The 22817-nt window shown below is 46.0% G+C and overlaps 1 long non-coding RNA gene across 1 annotated transcript; it reads right to left on the reverse strand.

Annotated features, from left to right (window-relative positions):
• Nucleotides 1-7019: 7019 nt before the first annotated feature.
• LOC138844868 (uncharacterized) lies at nt 7020-12574 on the reverse strand. The gene is made up of 2 exons (XR_011381269.1): nt 12289-12574; nt 7020-11977 (listed from the first exon to the last, which is right to left on the reverse strand). It is a non-coding gene; the product is annotated as an uncharacterized lncRNA (long non-coding RNA).
• Nucleotides 12575-22817: the final 10243 nt, after the last annotated feature.

Here is a 22817-nt window from a genome sequence, read left to right on the forward strand (position 1 = left end):
CCTACAGAAGCTTCTTGAGTAGCTCAGACCTGGGATCCCCTATGGAGGGACTTGACTGTGCAGTTACAGGTGCTTGGACATGGCTGAATCTCAGCAAAAGAGACTGAGGGAAAGCTGGATATCTCTATGCATGTTTTAAGAGTTAACAAAAATAGAGTAAACAGAATAAGATCAGAAGAGGATGACACAAAATCAGAATTGCAAAACAGGATGCAAGCAAAGAGAATACTAAGTCAGTGAGTGGTTATAAATGCACTAGATACTTGTTATATAGATCGCATCTGTATGTGTGTGTACCAATGAGTGTGAAACATACAATATATTCGTCTCTTTGATGACTCATAACAACAAATAAGTAAGCTGATTCATAAGTAAAAATAAACAGAGCTCATTGGGATCAGGTCTTAAAATTAATTATAAGGTTGTCCTTCAAATTCCTATATTAAAGAGCTTCTGTTTTCTTTCTTGCCCATATGCAGTGAGAAAATTCAAAGTGGTGTATAGGCATTTATTGTATTTTAAATTTTTTTAAATTTAAAAAGGGAACAAATTCCACATATATCAGATATAGTTTTAACAGCATAAGGAAACTTCACCCCTACCCTCCCTCTTCTTATTATTTTTCTTATAATTTTTACAATGGCATACTTTCAATTTTCTTTATAATCACAAGAGTAACCCTCCACTAAATAAAGAATTCAACAGTAGTAAGTAGAAAAACCACTGTTCCTCAAACAAATAGACAAGAGCTATAAACAACAAATCTCAAAATGTCAATTTTGCTCATTTACATTACATTTTTTGTGCTCTGTGTGTTAGTTATCACAAATCAGAGAAACATGATATTTGCCATTTTTAGAGTGGCTTATTTCACTAAACAGAGTGGTCTCCATTTGAATTCATTTTGTTGCAAAATACAGGATTTCATTCTTTTTGACAGCTGAGTAGTATTCCATTGTGTGTATATACCACAATTTCCTTATCCAGTCATCAATTGATGGACATCCAGGTTGATCTCATATCTTAGATACTGGGAGTTGGGCTGCTATAAAGATGGGGATATAGATAACTCTTTCATATGCTGATTTCATTTTCTTTGTGTAAATTCTCAGGAGTGGAATGGCTGGATCATATGGTAGATTTGTGGATTTCTGGAAAAATATCCATATTGTAGTTTATATTCTCACCAAAAGTGTACTATAGCACCTATTTCCCCAGATCCTCACCAGCATTTGTTATATTCTGATATTTGTATGATAGCAACTCTAGCTGATAAACCTCATTTTAGATTTTGTGTCTGAATTTCAGCCTTTGAAAAAGGCCATTCATATCCTTAGTCTATTTCTTAACTGGAATCCTTGCTTTGTGTTGAGTCTCTTGATATTCTGGATATTCATCTTGTATCAGTTGCATAGTTTGAAAATATTTTCTCCCATTCTGTTGGTTGGATTTGTTAAGCTGGATTTGTTTCCTTTGCTGTGCAGATGCCTCTTAGCTTGATGTAATCCAGTATGTCTATTTTTGCTATTATTGCTTGTGCTGCTGGGGTCTTATTGAAGAAGTCTGCTTATGCCAATGTTCTGCAGTGTTTCCCCTAGGTTTTCCTCTAGGAATTTGATGGTTTCAGGTTTTAGATTTAGATTTCTTATGTACTGTGAGCTGATTTTTATGTAGGGTGTAAGGTGGGGTCTTGTTTCATACTTCTTCAAAGATCCTATTTTCACAGCGTTATTTATTGAAGAGACTGTCCTTTCTCCAGGGAGTGATTTAAGCTTCTTTTTTTTTCAATCAAACATTAGTTGGTTATAGATGTTTGGATTAATTACTGGGGTTTCTAGTCTGTTCCATTAGTCAACATGTCTATACTTGTGTTAATATCAAGCTGTTTTGATTAAACCTTCCTGTAATGTGTTTTGAAGTCTGGTACTGTAATGCCTCCAGGTTTATTGTTATTGTTTAGGGTTGCTTTAATTATATGGGGTCTATTACGATCCCATATAAATTTTGGGGTCTTTTTTTCGATCTGAGAAGAATATCTTAGGAATTTTCATTGGTATCATAATGAATCTGCAAAATGCTTTGGGTAGTAGTGACATTTTGACATCAATTCTTCCAATCCATGAGCATGGATGACTTCTCTATTTTTTTGTGTCTTCTATTCTTTCCTCAGTATTTTGTAATTTTCATTGTAGAGATCATTCACATCCTTGATTAAGTTAATCTCATGATATTTAAAGATTTGTAGCTGTTGTGAATGGGACTGATATTGCAAGTTATTTTTGAGCAATGGCACTGTTGGTGTATACAAAGGCTACTGGATTCTGAGTGTTGATTTTATAGCCTGAAGCTTGATTCTTACATGTTTCAATAATCAATCTCTCATTGGAGTCTTTTGGTTCCCCTATGTATAGCATCATATCATCTATAAACAGGGATGATTTAACTTCCTCTTTTGCAATTTGTGTCCTTTGATTTCTTTTTCTTGTCTATTGGCTCTGGCTAAAACTTCCAGAACTATATTGAATAGTAATTGTGACAGCGGGAGTCCTTGTCTGGCCCCAGATCTTAGTGAAAATGTTTCCAGCTTTTCCCCATTGAGTAGGATGCTGGCCATGGTTTTGTCATAAATTGCCTTATGTTGAGGAATGTTCCTTCTCTACCTAATTTGCTTAAGGTTTTTATCGAGAAGTATTTTGTATTTTGTCAAATGCTTTCCCTCCATCTACTGAGATAATCATATGCTCTTTATTCTTGTCTGTTAATGTGATGTGTCACATTTATTTATTTGTGTTATGTTGAATCATTCCTGCGTACTAGGGATAAGTCACACTTGGTATGGGTGAATGACATTTCTGATATGGCTTTGATTCAGTTAGTATTTTGTTGAGAATTTCTGTATCTATGTTCATCAGGGATATTGGCCTATACTTCCCTTTTATTCGTTGTGTATTTTTCTGGTTTTGGAGTAAGATGATCCTGGCCTCAGATCTGACAAGAACATCCTAGGAATTCTGATTGGGATCACAATGAATCTGCAAATTGCTTTGTGTTGGATTAACATTTTGATTATATCAATTTTTCCAATCCACGAACATGGAAGACTTTTCTATTTCTTGGTGTCTTCTTCTATTATTTTCTTAATGTTTTGTAATTTTCAAGGTATTTCAAGGAGGTATTTGGGAGGATTGCCCCCTCATTTATTTTGATTAATTTGAGAAGAATTGTGGTTAGTTCTTCATTAAAAGTTTGGCAGAACTCAGCAGTGAAGCCATCTGCTCCTGGGCTTTCCTTTGTTGGGAGGGTTGCCGTGAGCATCTCGGGGAGTCTGGCCAGCAGACTCAACCCAGGGCCCACGACGACGGTTTCTCGGGTGAGAAAAGAACGAACAATGACGTTTATCGGTCTTTTTATTAGAGAAAGTAAACGTGACAGAGGTAGAGAGGAAGGAAGAAAGGAGAGGAGAGAAAAAGAGCTTCCTCCTTACACCCACGGCTTAAACACAAAATGCAACCAATCAGGAGCAAGCTAGAGTCCATGCATCAGGCACACCAATCCGGTCTCTGTTCACGTGAAGGGCACACGTCCTTCGGCCAATCAGGTGAGGTGTCACGCAGCAGGCAGGCAGGCAGACTCACTGCGGGGGTCCTGGCGCCATCTTGTTGTTTACTGCGACCTCGATCTCTCCGCCTCCGGAGAGCCCCACCCACAGGAAAGCCCCCCCCCCCCCCCCCCCCCGTCAAAACCAAAAGCAAAAACCTCCGCCTAGCGATGCCACCGCGGACTATTCCCCGACAGAGGGTCTTTATTACTGATTCTGATTCAGTTTCTGTATTGGTTATTGGTCTACTTAGGTTTTCTATCTCTTCACGACTTAAATTTGGTACACTGTTCAGAAATCTATTTTTTCCAGATTTTTGAACATATAGCTCTTTGTAGTAATCCCTGATGATTCTTTTTGTTTCTGTTGTATTCACCATAACACCTTGCCATCTCTTATTTAATTGATTTGAGTCTTCTTCCTTTTTTTGTGGTTAGTTGAGCCAACGGTATACCATTTTGTTTACTTTTTTGCATCATTTTTTGTGGTAATTTTATTACTTCTCTAATTTTTTTCTTTCTGCCTACTAATTTTGGGTTTGGTTTGTTAATGTGTTTCTAGGACTTTGAGATGCACTGAAGATCAATTGTTTGATGCCTTTCCAATTTCTTGATGTAGGCACCCATTGTTATAAACTTCCCTCATTTTCTTTTTAAGATTTGTTTATTTATTTGAGAGCCAGATTTTCTTTCTCCAAAAGGCTGCAATGGTTAGGTCTGGGCCTATCCAAAGCCAGGAGCCAGGAGCTTCTTCCAGGTCTCCCACATGGGTGTAGGGGCTGAAGCACTTGGGTTGTCCTCTACTGCTTTCCCAGGCCATTAGCAGAGAGCTGGATCAGAAGTGGGGCAATTCAGATGCTGGGGCTGCAAGCAGAGGCTTAACCTACTATGCCACAAAGCCAGCCCCTAAACTTCCCTCTAACACTGTCTTTTCTGTATCAAATAAGTTTTGATTAGTTGTGTTGTCATCTTCATTAGTTTCCAGGAATTTTTTTATTTCTCTTTTGATTTCTTAAATGATCCACTGTTCACTCAGGAGCATGCTGTTCAGTCTCCATGTGTTTGTATGTTTTCTGGGACTTCTTGTTAGTTTTCAGTTTTTTTCCATTGTTGTCAGAAAAGATATATGGTATGACTTCAATTTTTTTGAATTTGCTGACTTGCTTATGGCCTAGCATATGGCCCGTCCTAGAGAAAGTTCCAAAGACTGATGAAAAGAATGTGTACTCTGCAACTGTGGGATGAAATGTTCTGTAGATATCAGTTAGGTCCATTTGGTCCATTGTGTCAATTAGCTCTGTAGTTCCTTGTTGATATTCTATCTAGTTGGTCTGCCCATTGATGAAAGTGGGGTGTTGAAGTCCCCTATTACTATTGTATTAGAGTCTATTTCTCCCTTTAGATCCATTAACATTTGTTTTAAATAGCTAGGTTGTGGGGAGCAACTGGGAGCAACTCGGACTAGACTGTTACTGGAATTAAGACTTATTCTATGCATCTGCTCTCCCACAATATGACGCTGAGAAGGGAGAAACAGCTTCTACACAGCTGCCTCCAGTTCAACCAATAAACTGTGGGACCTACTCCTGATTGGAGGAGAGCAGCGTACTCGGCGTGTGGGTAGCAGAGTTGGGATTGGTGGAAGAGGACTATAAAGGAGGAGAGAGACAACATGCACCAGGAACATCTAAGAGGAACACCTGTGCAGCCCCCGAGAGAGCCGGCCGGCGGTGTGCCGCTCCCCCACAGAAGTGGGGAAAGTGGCCAGGGGGAACCGCCCTTCCACGGAGGAGGGCCGAGCAGATGAAAGAACAGCGCAGGGTCCTGTGTCGTTCCTCCACGAAGACGGGGAGCGACACTAGGTGTCCTGGCATTGGGTGCATATACATTTAGTATAGTCACATCTTCCTGTTGAATTGATCTCTTAATCATTACATAACTCCCTTATCTTGTTGAACAGTTTTTTTTGTCAAAGTCTATTTTGTCTGATATTAAGATGACTACACCTGCTCATTTTTGTTTTCTGTTAACATGGAATTTGTGGAAACACTCATTGTTTTTTCTGCTGCTGATGGTTTATCTTTGAACTATGCTTCTGAGGCATAGTGAAGTGTCTGCTCCTTCAGTAGACATCGACATGTGTGCTTGGGTGGGGCCAGGGAGCTCTGGTCTGTGCTCAAGAATGGGGTCTTGTCTTCTAGCTCAGAAATTCTTTCTTCTCCCTCACTGGGTCTGTTAAGGCTTTCTACTGTATTTGTTATTTGAATATTAAATTCATTTCCAATATTTCAGTCTGATTTCTCTTCAATATCTCTTATCTCCTGGAAGAATTTATCGTCCATGCAATGTATGAACTTCAATAACTTAAGTATTTGCTTCTCTGTTTCTGAGTTATCTTATGGATATTCTTATAAATTCACCTTCAGGCATTTCAGCAACCTCTTCAACTTCACATTCTAATACTGATTTTTTGGAGGGTTCCTTTGGGAGAGTCAGATTGTCTTCCTTGTTCATGTTTCTGTATTTATGTTTATTTTTAGGCATTTGTGGAAACACTTGTTGGTTTTCTCCTCAGAGGGCTTTTACCTTTTGGACATGGCTCTATGGCTTACTAGAGTTCCTGTTCCTTCATCAGATATCAAGAGCTGTGTGCTGGGTTGTGCCAGGGAGCTCAGTCTCATGCTTGAGGGTGGGGCAAGAGTCCAGAGTGATACCCTAGTTGGGAATGGTAGATCTTTTCTCTTGTCAGTTGGGAAGGGGTGGTCACCAGGTGCTCTTGTTGGGGGATGGAAAGAAAGTAGTGTGTCCACCCTTCATAGCATTGGGTGGGCCCTCTGCCATCTGCTAGGCCTCCAAGACAGACTCAGTCAGGGTGGTCTGTGAGGTTCTCCCCCAGGCAATAACACCAGTGACAGGAGCTGCTGCAGGCTCCTTTCACCTTGCTCCAAGAAAATGGCATGTTCTCCAGCCACTGGCTGCAGGAGCTGCCGGTGGTATCCCACTTGCTGCTGTGTGACTGTACTGTCTTGACTGCTCCACAGCATCTCTCTTCTTTCTGTAGAATTTCCACTGCAAACTCCTCTCCAACTGTACCCTGGGAATGCAGTCCCTCCCTTTTGCTTCTGTTATCTTCCCATGGTCAAAATCAGCATACCTTTCCCTATTCAACCATCTTGGATCCTCCCAGTGTGTAGGTATTAACCTCTCAGTTGTCATGTCTTATTTTTTAAATATTTATGCATGTATTTAAAAGGCAGATTTACAAAGAGAGAGAGGGAGAGGAAGAAGGAGGAGGAGAATAAAGAGAGAGGAGAGAGAGACAAATAAGAGGAGGAGGAGGGGGAGGTGTTGAGATGGATTTGTTCTGAGAGGAGGTGCATGGTGGGGGCAAGAGGCACAGAGTCACCACCCTGGGACTCAGGTGAATGTGGGCCAGATGTGAGCAGCCCGCAGACTTGTTTATTTCAGTTAGTACAGCAGCTTAAATAGCCAAAGCAGCCAATCCGGTCAAGGGGCGGTTTATGCCCTAACCAATCACAGCCTGTTGCCAGACAGGCTCCTTTGCCAGGTGGGTTTCAAAGCCATTCCTGAGTAACTGAGGCTCATTTGCCAGTGGCCATCTTGGCATGGCCTTCTCATTCCACCACATTTCCCCCTTTTCATTTATTTTTGAGCAGCGGGAGGCATGATTCTTGGCCATACTATTGTTGACCCCGTTTCCACGTGGTCTCTGAACGCGGCTGTGCCTGTCTTAGGTTGTCCCCCAGAGGATCTTACCCATCATTGACTAACCAGCGCTCAAAACAGGAGACCACAGGATGCTCAGATGGGGGTAGGAATGAGGAAAAATTGTAATCAGGAATGGCATGACTGCACACAGGCTGTGGGCCGTTTGAGTGGCTGACAGGAGCTAAGTGGGTATAAAACAGTAATGGCTAGGCTAATCCTCCGCCTTGTGGCGCCGGCACACCGGGTTCTAGTCCCGGTTGGGGCGCCGGATTCTGTCCCAGTTGCCCCTCTTCCAGGCCAGCTCTCTGCTGTGGCCAGGGACTGCAGTGGAGGATGGCCCGAGTCCTTGGGCCCTGCACCCCATGGGAGACCAGGATAAGCACCTGGCTCCTGCCATCAGATCAGCGTGGTACACCGGCCGCGGCAGCCATTGGAGGGTGAACCAACAGCAAAGGAAGACCTTTCTCTCTGTCTCTCTCTCACTGTCCACTCTGCCTGTCAAAAAATAAAATTAAAAAAAATGCATTAAAAAAAGGTAGTGGATTAAGACCATGAGTGAAAATGCAGTCAGAAGCCGGCAGTATAGGAGGAGGCAGAGGCAGAATGCACTTCTGAAAGGTCTATTAATAGAAGGCTGAAGGTAAAAACCATCCACCGAAAGCATTAGGACAGTGTGGTGGCCCTCTGGACCCTACGTGTGGTGTTAAACTATTCTGTGAAGCTAGTCACTATACTCATTTCCAGCTTTTTAAAGGAAAAACTTAGAGAATTATTTAAAAGTCTCCCAAGATGACATGCAAGATGATAGCCCAACTTGAACTACGTTTTATTCTGCAGCTGTTTGCTGCAGGTCTACAGAGCAGAGCAACGCATGAAGGGGCAGGGGTGTGGCCCATGCTCCATATCCAAGCCCCTGGGGCCCATTCCTGGCTCTGCCAGTCAATTCCAGCTTCCTGCTGATGATCAAGTGGTTGGGTCCCTACCACCCTCAAGGAGACCAAGACTGAAGCCCTGGCTTCACCTGGGGCCTGGCTTTCACCTGGCCAAGCCTTGGCTGCTGTGAGCATCTATGGAGTAAACCTGTCGATGTGAGCCTCTCTCTCCCTCTCTGTCTCTCTGATATCAAATATGAAAGCAAAATAAAAGAAACAGACCCCAGCCTCAAGAACATAATGTTTGAGGGAGATACAAAAATGAAAAAAAAAAAAAGAAGAAAAGTCTACAATACCAGGCAGAGTGCAGCAAGTGCCTTAAAATAGGCATAGACTTCTGAGAGTTTAAGAACACATTCTTGGGGCCAGTGCTGTGGCATAGCGGGTAAAGCCGCTGCCTGCAGTGCTGGCATCCCATATGGGTGCTGGTTCAAGTCCCGGCTGCTCCACTTCTGATCCAGCTCCCTGCTGTGGCCTGGGAAAGCAGTGGAGGATGGCCCAGGTCCTTGGGCCCCTGCAACCGTGTGGGAGACCCAGAAAAAGCTCCTGGCTCCTGGCTTCGGATCAGCTCAGTTCTGGCCATGCAGTTATTTGGGGAGTGAACCAGTGAATGGAAGACCTCTCTCTCTGTGCCTCTTTCAAATAAATAAAAAAATTTTTTAAAAAGAACACACTGTTTTGTGGGGTTGTCAGCTGAGATGAGTCTGTAAGAAAAAGGAAGCAACGGCTGGATGGAGACGGAATCGGAAGGAGAAGCAGGAGGAAGGCAGAGGTGTAGACACAGGACACTCAGGAGCATCTAGAAGCCCACACGGTCACGGTGTCAAGGACATGCAAGGGAGACAGGCTGGGGAGTGGCCAAGGCCACATGGTAATGGCTCTTGAAGAGTAAGAAGGACTTGTACATCTGGCATGGAACCGGCTGAAGACTTAGACCTCCTGATCCCAGTTCTTGATCAGCTCACTCCTCTCTGAAAGCATACGGTCTCTGCAATAGGAGATTCATTCAGAAAGAAAAGACCCAGACAAAACCGATTTAAAGCAAAACCTATTTCCTACATCTCTGCAGGACAGTGTCTTAGTCTCGCATGAGAGTGTCTTAATTTTTGGAGCACACTAGTATTTTCTGTTACTAAGCTTTATCCAGGCATTCTCCTTGGCAAGAGTCTGCCAAACGTGTCATTATCCTGATTACAATTCTTCCCTGCAGAAATCCAGGGGCAAAAGACTTCATGTCTGAAAGAACTGTTCTGGATCATGATATGTCTCAGGCCTCAACTTGTACCTGTTCTGTAAAGGAAAAATACTCATTTTGTATTGTAAAAAATCTTAACATGCAGTCACCAGTCATCAATAAAATAATTAACCAGCCATTTTCCCAATAATCTGACCCATGTCTATTGTACAGGAACTATTCACATGAGTTAGCCATCTGTCACAATAGTTCCCTGTAGGAATATTTGCAGACAGAAAATATATGCCTATGACAGTACAGGTGGGTCTCAACAGAGACACGCCCATAACAAACTCTACAAATTGGCAATTCCAAGGAAACTGTTTAACATAAACAGAAGTAACAGAAAAATATCCAACCAGAAAAGGAAATAAAGTGTAAATGGTATGCTAAACAGACTGCTTGTCTCTAAAACAGATAGAAGAAATTAGCAGTTCCTCTGCCCCCTAGTGGCAATAAAATCAACTGCAGTATTAACTAAAGTAAGGCACTTAAAATCTCCTTGTTACAAAATCAGATATTTTCTCCTTAGTCTGCAATAAAAATCCTGACTGCTAGATGCCAAGTTCCAAGATCATTGGGTTTCTTCCCCTGTATTGAACTTTCAGAGCAGCTATTTTACAAAGGAAACTAATGCTGTCTTCTCCGACTGTATATGTTCAGTAGGCTAACCATTTCATTCCAAGATTAAGAAAACTACACCTTGACTGATGCCAAGGAGAGAAGTTACTCCACTGTATAAGAGAGTCGCCAACAACTTCAAAAATATTCCTTTTTACTGCCTCTTATATAAATATGGGATTCGAAGAGCAGATTTCCACCAGAAATACTCAATTAGTTTGAAAATACCACTTCATTTATGCTGAACAATTCAGGTATTTTTTTTTTCATTATAGTGTTCTTTATAATAGTGAAAAATTGGATCAGGTATTTTATATTGCCCAAATAAAAGCATTCGATTACCTGGTCATCTTACAGTGGAAGGAATCCCATCCTTAACTTCAGAACTTTTTTTTTTTTTTTAACAGGCAGAGTGGACAGTGAGAGAGAGAGAGACAGAGAGAAAGGTCTTCATTTTCTGTTGTTTACCCCTCAATGGCCGCTGCGGCCAGCGCACCGTGCTGATCCGAAGCCAGGAGCCAGGTGCTTCTCCTGGTCTCCCATGTGGGTGCAGGTCCCAAGCACTTGGGCCATCCTCCACTGTACTGTCGAGCCACAGCAGAGAGCTGGACTGGAAGAAGGGCAACCGGGACAGAATCCGGTGCCCCGACCGGGAACTCGGTGTGCCGGCGCCGCAGGCGGAGGATTAGCCTATTGAGCCGCGGCGCGGGCCTCAACTTCAGAACTTTAAACAGCGGCCGCGCGCATCCCCCACCGCCACCCGCACTCGCCCAGTTTCTCTGAGCGCTGGGGAAGGAGGCGGCGGCGGCCGGGCGCCCAGCGCTGGGCGAGGCACCTGCCGGTGGAGCTTCGTTCCAACACCGCAGCCCCCCCCCCCCCCCCAGGGCTACCTGGAGCAGACGGTCCCATACCACCCTTCTCGTGTCCACCCTGCCCTCCACTGGGAAGCTCAGGTGCACCCGGGGCGCAACCCCAGCAACTTTCCCCAGGGCCCACAGTCGCGGCGGGGGTGGGCTGGGGGTCCGGGTCCCGGGGAGGCCCTCAGCCGCCCACAGAACCGCCAGCGGAAGGGTCTAGGCTCCCCTAGAGCGAACTGACAGCAGCCCATTAGAAAATGGCAACGTAGCACAACTCCCGCTGCGGCCAGACTAGATCGGCCCTGGGGAACCGCGCCTCCGCCTCCGCCGCCGCCGCCCCTCGACCTCGTTCCCCCGGCCGAGCCTTCCTTGAACCCCGCGCTCCCGGGCTCCGGGCGCGGACTGGGGCCAGGCGGGGAGCGCCGCAGATCAGTATCGGCGGGACCCGGAGGCCTCCGTACACGTCGCCCCGATTTCACGCCCGGGCGCCGGGGACAGCAGGAAGGGATGCGAGGCGGAGCGGAGCGCAGCCCTCTCCGGACCCCTGGGGGTCTCCTCGCAACTTGCCGACCTCGCCGCCGCGCCCCGCGCAGGAAACAACCGCGGGGCGACGGGCCCACTCGCGGCCGGGGCTGCTGCAAACTCTCGGCTCCGCACGGGCAGCGCCGCTCCGGCGCCCGCAGACGGCGGCTTCCTAGCGCCCGCGACGCGCTCCGCTGGGCTCCGAGCAGAGCGGATTCCACAGCCAGCGCCGCCGCAGGCTCCAAATCCAAGGGCGCTGTGGGTTCCGAGGAACTTTCCCCGGCCCTGGGACGGTCCCGGCGGGAGGCCTCGATTTTCAGGCAGGGGGGTCTCGGCTAGGGAAGCCCCTCCGACGAGTTTTTGCTTCTTTCCTTCGCCTAGCGCAGGGCGCGCGTCCTTTCTGGCTGCCGGAGCGATGGACAGCTCGAAGAGCTGAGCCCACGGAAGGTTCGAGCAGTGTGAAGTCCAAAGCCCGGAAAATGAGGCTTTAACAAAGAAGAAAGGAAATGGGGGGTGGGGGGGAGTCAGGATGAGACCCCTCGGGAGAGGGTTCCTCGGGCTGAGAGGGAGGCGGCCCCAGCCGCGCCGCACCGCACCGCGCCGCGCCCCGGGAGTTTGGTGGCGGAGCCGCCGCGGCCGCCGCGCTCCCCCGTGCTCCTGCCCCACGCTCTGGGGAGGGAGGCGGCGCGCGATTCGCCGGAGCGGCCGCCGCGCCTCCTCCCTCCGCCCCGCGCCCTCCCCCTCGCGCCGCCGGGCTTCTCCCACCTTCCTCCCGAATCGCGCAGCCGGCACCGACCTGCCCAATGGCTGCACTTTCCTTGGCTGGCAGCGGAGTCGCCGACAGCCTAAGCCGGAACGGCCCGGCCAGGGGAAGGGCGAGGGCAGCTCCAGCCCCGCGCGCCCCCGCCGCTGGCGGTCCGGGGCGCCGGCCGTGAGCGGAGTCGGCGGGGAGACAGGGGAGGGAAGCACGGGGCGGCTTCCCCGCGCCGCCGGGGCGCCATCCTCGTACCGGCCCGCGCCCTCGGCAGCCCGGGCGCTGCCCGCACCCACCTGGCTCCCAAGCCGCCTACGCTCCCGGCGGTGGCTGGGGGTGAGGGTGGAGGTCCCCCGGCCCCGGCTCGGGCGCCTGCGGGGTCTGCTATGCGCTAGGAGTTCATTACAGCGCCCTTCCAGGAGGGCTGCTCTCACATTAGTTGGGGGTGGTGAGCAAAGCAAACCGGAGCCCCGCGGCTCCCTGACCCCGCGAGCCCCTCCGGCCCCCAGGCCCGCGCTGGGGAACGCCAGGCGCTGGCTCGGCGCGGCCCCGCCGCCGCCGCTTTGTCAAGTGTCGGCGGGAGCGAAAGCGCGAGTTTAAAGGAGCAGGAGGCCCAGTGAATTTCCTAGGGGTTTTCTCAGGCTAGTGCCCTCAGGTCTTTATTTGTTTTTGTTTGTTTTTGCCCAGCTCACCGAACTGCTTAAGCGTTAACTCTTTCCAGGCCTCTCAGGAGTTTATCTCTTACCATGCACACTGTTAACCTCATTTGAAAGGGATGAATACAAAGAAAAAAGAAGCAAAGCTTTCTGAGTTATAGGTAACAAGTGCTGGAACCGGACTGCCCGTGCTGGGAGTTCACCTCTAACAGCTGGAGCAATTCACCTAAAATGGGGAGAATTTATAACAACGCCCTTATAAGATAGTTGCAATAGATTAGCTGAGCTAATGTTGCACACTTTCAAATTTTAGAACACTTCCTAGCACGAAGGCCACGGTAGCATGAGTTCCAGGTTCCGAAGATCTTGTTCCCTTCTTCTTGTCGGTGCTACTGCACGCTCTGACTTTATGGATGCTGTCAGTGGGGACCTCAGCTTGTCCCAGAACCCACAGGAAATGGGTCAGAAGAATCAGCCGACTGTGCCCATTTCATGCTGGAGAATTGGTTCGCTCATGGGCAACAGGGGGTGTAACATGTTTTCCCTGATCTGACACCCATCCTGCTCTTTATTTCAGAACAACAAATGCATACATGTGAATATATGAATGTGTCTGGCCTGCGCCATTATTATGGCAAGACCCTGCCTCCTAAGCTTCCTCCCAGCCATTTGATTTCTTCTTTCCCACCATCCTTAGGAAACTTCGGTCTTCTTTTGCTGTTCAGCCTGGGGTGTTTTGTAAGTTCTATGTAATGGCACATGCACGTTTGAGTGCCTAATATATTTGCCATTAACATAAAGTTTGAAAATTGTGTCTTTTGATCAAAAGTTGGTTGTAGTTTAACTGATGTTAATGTTGTCTGTACCCTCTGAGAAGTCACTAGTTCATGAATCCATAAAGAAAACTTCCCCCAAATTTTCTGCTTAATACCAATCTCTATTTTATGCGAAATTGTGGGAACTCTAGCAGGCAGTACCTCAGAGAAGCGTCCCTCTTAGTCTGGGGTATTTCCCCCTCCTATGACAAGAGAAAAATAGGCGTTTCTTGAGAAGGAACTTCCATTCTCTCCCTGCTTTCCTTTTCTTTCTTTTTTTCCTTCATTATATTTCCATGTGCAAATTAGCAGTGTTTAGTTTTCTTGTTGCTTGTTGTTAGCATTGCTTTGTCCTCCTGAGGCTGTCTATCTTTTGTATGTGCAAAACGTTGCAAACATTTAAAGGCAGCCAAATGGTAGTTCACAGTCTGGGGAGACCTGTAATTGTCTCACCAGTGCTGCAGAATCCTGTTGCCTTACTCTTACCTTAATCTTATTCTTTAGACCTGCACACACACAGAATACTTAAGCATGGGAGATGACACAAGGAAGCAGAAATCAATGATATGTTGCCCAGAACTCAGTAAGAAAGAGTATAGTGTAATAAACTTGGGCTGTGATACTTTGCCTTAAATGTCATCCAATAACTACATGTAAAAATTTATTTTGTTTTTATATTGTGGCAAAGCAACAAATAAAGAAAATATGTAGGACAGTACGTTCAGAGTGAAATGGAAAGAGTTGATTACTCATGTAATTCTGGGTAATTAAAAGGAGTGCACTTTGTGGCCCAAATTGTTTGAGTCTGCCACATACATTTCACCATCATGAAAGTGTCCATTTCAGTTTTATACTGACAAATTAAGAAGTCTTTGTGGGAAAAGTTTCATCTTTAATCCAGCATTAGAAAGAAGTTGGAATGAGTAGAGGTTTGTTTTCACTTACTATAGATGTAGGAAAAGAATCGCTGGGTTCTTCTACCCACTGGCATAATCTTGAGCTCCTTTCCCAAAGTACAAATGAATCAGGACTCACAAATGGATAGCACTGGTGATCTTTGTCCATGACAAAGATGTGGTATTCCTAAGACACTCTCTCCTTTGAGATCATGTGTCAGGAGCAGGTGTTTAGCCTAGTAGTTACAACCATCCTGTGGGAGTACCTGGGTTCAGTTCCCAGCTCCAGCTCCTCACCACTCCCCCCCACCACCACTTCCTGTCAATGCAGACCCTTGGAGGAAGTGGTCAGGACTCAAGGAATTGGGTTCCTGCCATTCCCACTGGGGAGACCTAGACTGAGTTCCTGGCTCCTCAGTTGAGCCAGGCCCAGCCCTGGCTGTCACAGGAATTTTAGGTGTCATCTAGGGGATAGGATCTCTCTCTCTGCCTTTCAAATTAATTGATTGATTTTTTTAAAATCTTGTATCTGAAGCATTTTCAACAACATAGAACTTTGAGCAGACATCAGTACCTAAGCTATTTCTATACAGATCTGAAACCTGTCTGCAACCTCTTATCGCCACTAACTTTCAGAATGATTTTTACTCATTGCAAGTGCAATGTTATGTGTAGACTTAAAACTAACCCTCTCAACCCACCTCCTCCTCTAACAGCACTATGTCTCTTGGGAGCAGCTTTGGTTGGAAGCTGGCCAACAGATGCTCAGGAAAACACCATGGTCACTTGGAAACCCTGAGATGCAACAAGGCTGGTGAGTACTCAGCATTTCTCAAAGTTTTATTTAAAAATTATTATTTGAGGACATAATCTTTGTCTATTACAACAGGATTTGTTAAAACTTTTTACAGTTGCTATGAGCTAAAGGAGGGAAAGTGTTACTGGTGAATTGCTTTGGTTCAGTCATAACATTAGGACCTTCCCTCTGGGTCTGTAGCACTCCCTCCTGGCCTCATTTACTAGGGCTAATTTTTTTTTTTTACCTGTGGTATGCAATTACAAGACTTATTTGTTCATTTTGGATGACCTGCTCTCAGAATCAATCAAGATTTCATTATACTGATGGATATCCTACTTTGTCTTCTTTATACTTTTAGGTACAAAATTTTTATGAATAGAGTGTTTTGAATAAATACACATAAAAAAAAAACTCAGCTAACCTCACTCTCTTTATTACAGGAATATTTATCATGCAAGAATAATGCTTTTAGCCTCAAATGAATACTACAATTCCTACTTATAGGAAATTAACAATACAATTATATTTGGCAGATTCATAATGAAATAATATACTGCATTTAAATCTTGTACATATTTATATTGTCTTCTGACTTTTAATAAACTAGTATTTTTGACTAGTAAATAGCAAAGGACAAAAATGTACAAATCAAAGTCGAAGGAAAAATTAAACTGTAAAGGTACACTCTTAAAAATGGTAGGGGCATTATCTTAAATTTCCTTTTTTTTAAGATGTATTTCTTTATTTGAAAAGCAGAGTTACAGAGAGGCAGAGGCACAGAGAGAGAGAGGTCTTCCATCTGATGGTTCACTCCCCATATGGCTGCAATGGCCAGAGCTGAGCTGATCCAGAGCCAGGAGCCTGGAGCTTCATCTGGGTCTCCCATGCGGGTGCAGGGGCCCAAGGGCTTGGGCCATCTTCTATTGCTTTCCCAGGCCATAGCAGAGAGCTGGATTGGAAGTGGAGCAGCCAAGACTCGAACTGGCACCCATATAGGATGCCGGCACTGCGGGCAGCGGCTTTACCCCCTACACCACAGTGCTGACTCCATAAATTTCTTTTTAAATAGCAACAATGTATAGTATAACCATGGACTTTTTTTCTAAACTGGACTCAAAACTCTTACATTTTGCAAAAGAAAAAAAAAGCAGGGGGAGAAATGAGCAAAGTGAATTAAAAGGTGAAATAAAAATGTTAAAGAAAAATTGATGGCCGGCGCTGCGGCTCAGTAGGCTAATCCTCTGCCTTGCGGCGCCGGCACACCGGGTTCTAGTCCTGGTTGGGGCGCCGGATTCTGTCCCGGTTGCCCCTCTTCCAGGCCAGCTGTCTGCTGTGGCCAGGGAGTGCAGTGGAGGATGGCCCAAGTCCTTGGGCCCTGCACCCCATGGGAGACCAGGAGAAGTACCTGGCTCCTGCCATCGGATCAGCGCCGTGTGCCAGCAGCAGTGCGCCGGCCGTGGCGGCCATTGGAGGGTGAACCAGTGGCAAAGGAAGACCTTTCTCTCTGTCTCTCTCTCTCTCTCACTGTCCACTCTGCCTGTCAAAAAAAAAAAAAATGATTACCAAGAATTTTCTGGACTAGTATAAACTTCAAAAATTTCATGGAAAATATGTATTGTAAAAAATACAGTGCACAGGTGCTGGTGCTGTGGTGCAGTGGTTAAAGCCCCATCCTGCAGTGCCAGCATCCAATAAGGTTCTAGTCCCAGTTGTTCCACTTCTGATCCAGCTCACTGCTAATGGCTTAGGAAAGCAGGGGAGGATGGCCCAAGTGCCTGGTCCCCTGCACCCACATGGGATACCTGGAAGAAGCTCCTGGATTCGGATCAGCTCACCTGTTGCGGACATTTGGGGAATGAACCAGAGGATGGAAGACCTCTCTGTCTCGACCTCTCTCTATAACTCTTTCAAATAAATAAGTAAATCTTGAAAAAAAAAATACCATGCACAAATTTAAAAATTTATTTGCAGTGAAATAAAGTTGCTGTTCATTCCTTCTTGCACTTTTGGAAGTACAACCAAAACTGCCATCCAATTCCACATTTTTCAACACCTCAAAAAGAACCACTGTACAATTAGCAGTGACTCCCCATTCCTCCTCCCTCCAGTCTTTGGCAAACATGTTATTTCTGTCTCTCTAGATTTGACTGTTCTGGACATTTCATATAAATGGAATCATCATGACATGCGGCCTTTGGTGTCTGACTTTTTCTCTTAGCATAGTTTTTTCAAAGTTCATTTATGCAATGCCTTATTCCTTTTTATTTCCAAATAATATGTCACTGAATGTATGGATAAAAATTAAATATACCAGTTATTAGACATTTGGACTATTCCTACATTTTGACTTTTATGAATAAAGATATGGGGGCCAGCGCTGTGGCTCACTTGGCTAATCCTCCACCTGCAGCACCAGCATACCATATGGGCGCTGGGTTCTAGTCCCAGTTGCTCTTCTTCCAGTCCAGCTCTCTGCTGTGGCCTAGGAGGGCAGTGGAGGATGGCCCAAGTGTTTGGGCCCCTGCACCCACATGGGAGACCAGGAGGAAGCACCTGGCTCCTGGCTTCAGATGGGTGTAGCACCGGCCATAGCGGCCATTTGGGGAGTGAACCAACAGAAGGAAGACCTTTCTGTCTCTCTCTCACTGTCTAACTCTGTCAAATAAAAATAAATAAATAAAGTTGTATATCATTATGTAGAGAATCTACATTAGCCTAACACCTTTTAATAAGCTTTTTAAAAAAAGATATTATGAACATCCATGCACTAGTGCACAAATGTTTGAACATAGGAGTGACATGCTAACTTTTTTGAACTCTGTAATTAAATGAACAGCTGTTTTCCACAGTGACTGAAGGTTTTTACATTTCTGGCCGTGTATGGAGGTCTCATTTCTCCTCTTTCCTGCCAACACTCTTTCTGTTTTTCTTTTTATCTATAGCCCTTTTCTTTGATGTGAAGTGATAGCTCATTGTGGTTTTGATTTGCATTTCTCTAATGATTAATGATGCTAAGCATCTTTTCATGTGCTTATTGAGCCTTTGGATATCTTCTTTGGAGAATAGTCTGTCCAAACCCTTTCCCTTTTTTAAATATTTTTTTGCCCACTGTTTACTTGTGAGAACTCTTTATGCATCCTAGATCCTAAGCACTTATCGTATATATGAATTACAAACATTTTCTTCACTGTTTTGATAGTGCTCTTTTTTTTTAATTCTAATAAACCAAATCTTTGTCTTTTTCTTTGGTTGTTTGTGCTCAAAATATCAGGCCTACAAAACCCATGCCTAATCTGAGGTCTTAAAGATTTAAACCTATGTGTTCTTCTAAGACTGTTTATAGTCTTAGCTTCCACATATATGTCTTTTTTTTTTTTTAAATGAGAGAGAGAGAGACAAAGGTCTTCCTTTGCCATTGGTTAACCCTCCAATGGCCTCTGCGGCCGGCGCGCTGCAGCCGGCGCACCGCGCAGATCCGATGGCAGGAGCCAGGTACTTATCCTGGTCTCCCATGGGGTACAGGGCCCAAGAACTTGGGCCATCCTCCACTGCACTCCCTGGCCACAGCAGAGAGCTGGCCTGGAAGAGGGGCAACCGGGACAGAATCCGGCGTCCCGACCAGGACTAGAACCCGGTGCGCCAGCGCCGCAAGGCAGAGGATTAGCCTATTGAGCCGCAGCGCCGGCCCACATATGTCTTTGATCCATTCTCTGTAACTTTTGTATACAATGTGATGTAGAGAACCAAAATTATTGTTTTGCAAGGGATATCCAATTGTCTTAAATATTCTTTCAAAAGATTTTTTTGTCTTATTGAATGATCTTGGCATCATTGTTTAAAAGCAATTGGCCTTTCTGGATTTTCAATAATATTCAACTGTTATTTGTCTATTCTTATAACACTACCACACTATTTTGGCTTCTGTAGCTTTTTGGCAAGCACTGAAATACAGAAGTGTGAGTTCTCCAATTTTGTTATTCTGTTTCAAGATAATTTTGACTATTCTGGAACCCTTGCATTTTCATATGAATTTTACAACCAGTTTGTCCATTTCTTCCTAAAAAGCTATTCCAACATTGATGGTGATTGCATTGAATCTGTAGATTAATTGGGCAATATGGCTGTGTTGATAATGCTAATTCTTCCAATTCTATTTAAGTCTTCTTAAATTTCCTTAAACAGTGTTTTGTAGTTTTTTATTTTACTACATTAGACTTGCACTTCCTTTGTTATACTTATTACTAAGTATTTTTGTTGATGTTACTAAAGATAAAGTTGATTTTGTTCTCTCTGATGTGACTGATATTGATATTAGGATAATACTAAGCTAAAGAATGAGTTTGGAAATGTTTCTTCTTTTTTTGGAAGAGTTTGAAGATTTGATATTATTTAAAAAAAAAAGATTATTTGAAAGGTAGAATTAAAAGAGGGAGACACACACACACACACACACACACAAAGAGAGAGAGATTGATCTTCCATTTGTTGCTTCACCCCGCAATGGCCTCAATGGCCAGTGCTGGACCATGCCAAACCAGGAGTCTGGAACTCTATCCAGGTCTCACATGTGGGTGCCAGTAGCCCAAACACTTGGCTTCTATGGCTTTCCCAGGTACATTAGCAGGGAGCTGGATTTGAAGTAGAACAGCTGGGACTTGAACCAGCACGCATATGGGATGCCAGTGTCACAGGCAGCAGCTTAACCCACTGTACCTCAACACTGATCCTTTGGTACTTTAATATTTTGGAAGAATTCTCCAATGAAGCCATCTGGGAATGTGTTTTACTTTGTGGGAAGATTAGTATTATTGCTAGTATTATTATTAATGTCTTGTTATCAATCTCTTCAGATTTTCTATTCCCTTTTCTATTTTGGCATTTTGTGTCTTTTCAGGAATTTGTCCATTTATCATCTGATTTGTTAGCATATATATATATATGTTAGTGATAGTCTCATACTTTTTATTTCTGTACGATTGGTAGTACTGTTCATTAGTAAGATGAGTGTTCTCTAGTTCTCTGTCGCTCCCCGTCTTCGTGGAGCAACGACACAGGACCCTGCGCTGTTCTTTTGTCTACTCGGCCCTCCCCGGGTTTGCTGCTGGTTCTTCCCGGGTTGGCTACTGACCCTTCCACCTCCGTGGAAGGGCAGCTCCCCCTGGCCACATTCCCCACTTCCGCAGGGGAGCGGCACACCGCCGGCCGGCTCTCTCGGGGGCTGCTCAGGTGTTCACCTTAGATGTTCCCCTTAGATGTTCCTGGTTCATGCCGTCTCTCTCCTCCTTTATAGTCCTCCTCTGCCAATCCCAACTCGGCTGCCCACACGCCGAGTACGCTGCTCTCCTCCAATCAGGAGCAAGTCCTACAGTTTATTGGCTGAACTGGAGGCAGCTGCGTAGAAGCTGTTTTCTCCTCTCCCAGCGCCATATTGTGGGAGAGCAGATGCATAGAATAAGTCTTAATTCCAGTAACTTAGTCTAGTCTGAGTTGCTCCCCACAGATCCCCCTTTCTTTTTATTTTTTGGCATTGATACGCACCTGTCTTCGGTGCCCCGCGGCACACACTCTGCTCTGCTTGCTAGAGTTGCCACAGGTTCTTACAAGTCCTACCAATCAGGCAAACCGAATCTGGGTCCTCTCTTCGCCATGTTGTGAGGAGGTTTTTAGGCGCTGATGCGTGCCTGTGTTCGGTGCCCTGCAGCGCATGCTCTGCTCTGCCTGCAGGTGCTTACAAGCCCTAACAATCAGGCAAACCGAATCCAAGCCTTCGCATTGTAGTATTGTGGGGGAGACTTATTAGTGTTGGTTCGTGCCTATCTTCGGTGACCTGCAGCTCATACTCTGGTCGAGCTGCCTGCTGGTGCTTACCGCCTTACTAATCAGGCAGACCGAATCCAAGCTCTCTCATTGCTGTGTTGTGGGGAGGCCTTATTGATGTTAATTCGTGCCTGTCTTCGGTGACCTGCGGCGCATAAGCTGCTAGCCGCCCGCAGGTGCTCACCGCCTTCCTAATCAGGCAGACCGAATCCAAGCTCTCTCATTGCTGTGTTGTGGGAAGGCCTTTCTATTTCTCTATTTCTCTATCTCCGGGCATTCCTATTTCTCCCATTTTGCTTCTATCTTCCAGCATTCCTATTTCTCTCATTTTACTTCTAAACTTCTGTTTCTCTTATCCCCGCGGCTTCCCGGCGCCCGCCCCGAAGCTGCCTCTCGGCGGCTTTCCGGCTCTGAGCCGCTTCAGCCCGCTTCTCTCATCTGCGCGGCTTCGCGGCTCTGCGCGGCTCGGCTTTGCGCGCACACTCCGCGGTCTCCGCGCTAGCCCCACGTTCCCTATCTACTTGTGCCCCGCACGCTCTCTCTGCGCACGGCAGCCTCCGCGAATCACACAGCGTCAGCTCACGTCTCCGCCACTAGTATTCAATCTAAGTTCCCCGGGCTAACCTGGCGAATTCAACCCAGCTCACGTCTCCGCCCCACGATTTGGCTTCCCGTCCTTTGCTCCCCGGGCTAATCAGACGGATCCCAATCTGGCTTACGTTTCTGCTTCTGGTTTCAACTTTTCGCCCCCTATTCCCGGGCTAACTTGAGAATCCCAAAGTGGCTTTCGTCTCCGCCTCGGCCTGCCCCCCGCGGCTTCAATTTCCCTAACATTTTTCTCTACCCAGTATGTTTCCCCAAGCTTTCTTCCAACAATATTCCTCCCTCATTTCTCCTGGCCTCTCCCCACAGTCCGCATCCGAGTCTGTTTGTTCTAGCTTTCACTTTCGCTTTCGACCTTAGAGATTTCTCCCAGCTTCCCCCCGTAGTCCGTATCTGAGTCTATGCCTAGGCTTTCAATAGCTTCTTCCGGCACCTTTTTCGTCCGGCTTTTCCCTAGGCTGTTTGCTAGTCTCTCTCTCCGGTATTTTCCCAGTTCTTCCCATTTCTTCCCTCCTTTCCCTATCCGTCCTAGGTTTCCTATCCGAGTCACGGCACCATTATGTCGCTCCCCCTCTTCGTGGAGGAACGACACTAAGCCCTGCCTAGGCTTCATATCCGAGTCACGGCACCATTATGTCGCTCCCCCTCTTCGTGGAGGAACGACACAGGACCCTGCGCTGTTCTTTCGTCTGTTCGGCCCTCCCCGGGTTTGCTGCTGGTTCTTCCCGGGTTGGCTACTGTCCCTTCCACCTCCGTGGAAGGGCAGTTCCCCCTGGCCACATTCCCCACTTCCGCAGGGGAGCGGCACACCGCCGGCCGGCTCTCTCGGGGGCTGCACAGGTGTTCCCCTTAGATGTTCCCCTTAGATGTTCCTGGTGCATGCCGTCTCTCTCCTCCTTTATAGTCCTCCTCTGCCAATCCCAACTCGGCTGCCCACACGCCGAGTACGCTGCTCTCCTCCAATCAGGAGCAAGTCCTACAGTTT

This window comes from Oryctolagus cuniculus, chromosome 13 (assembly GCF_964237555.1).
Source record: "Oryctolagus cuniculus chromosome 13, mOryCun1.1, whole genome shotgun sequence".
NCBI lineage: Eukaryota > Metazoa > Chordata > Mammalia > Lagomorpha > Leporidae > Oryctolagus > Oryctolagus cuniculus.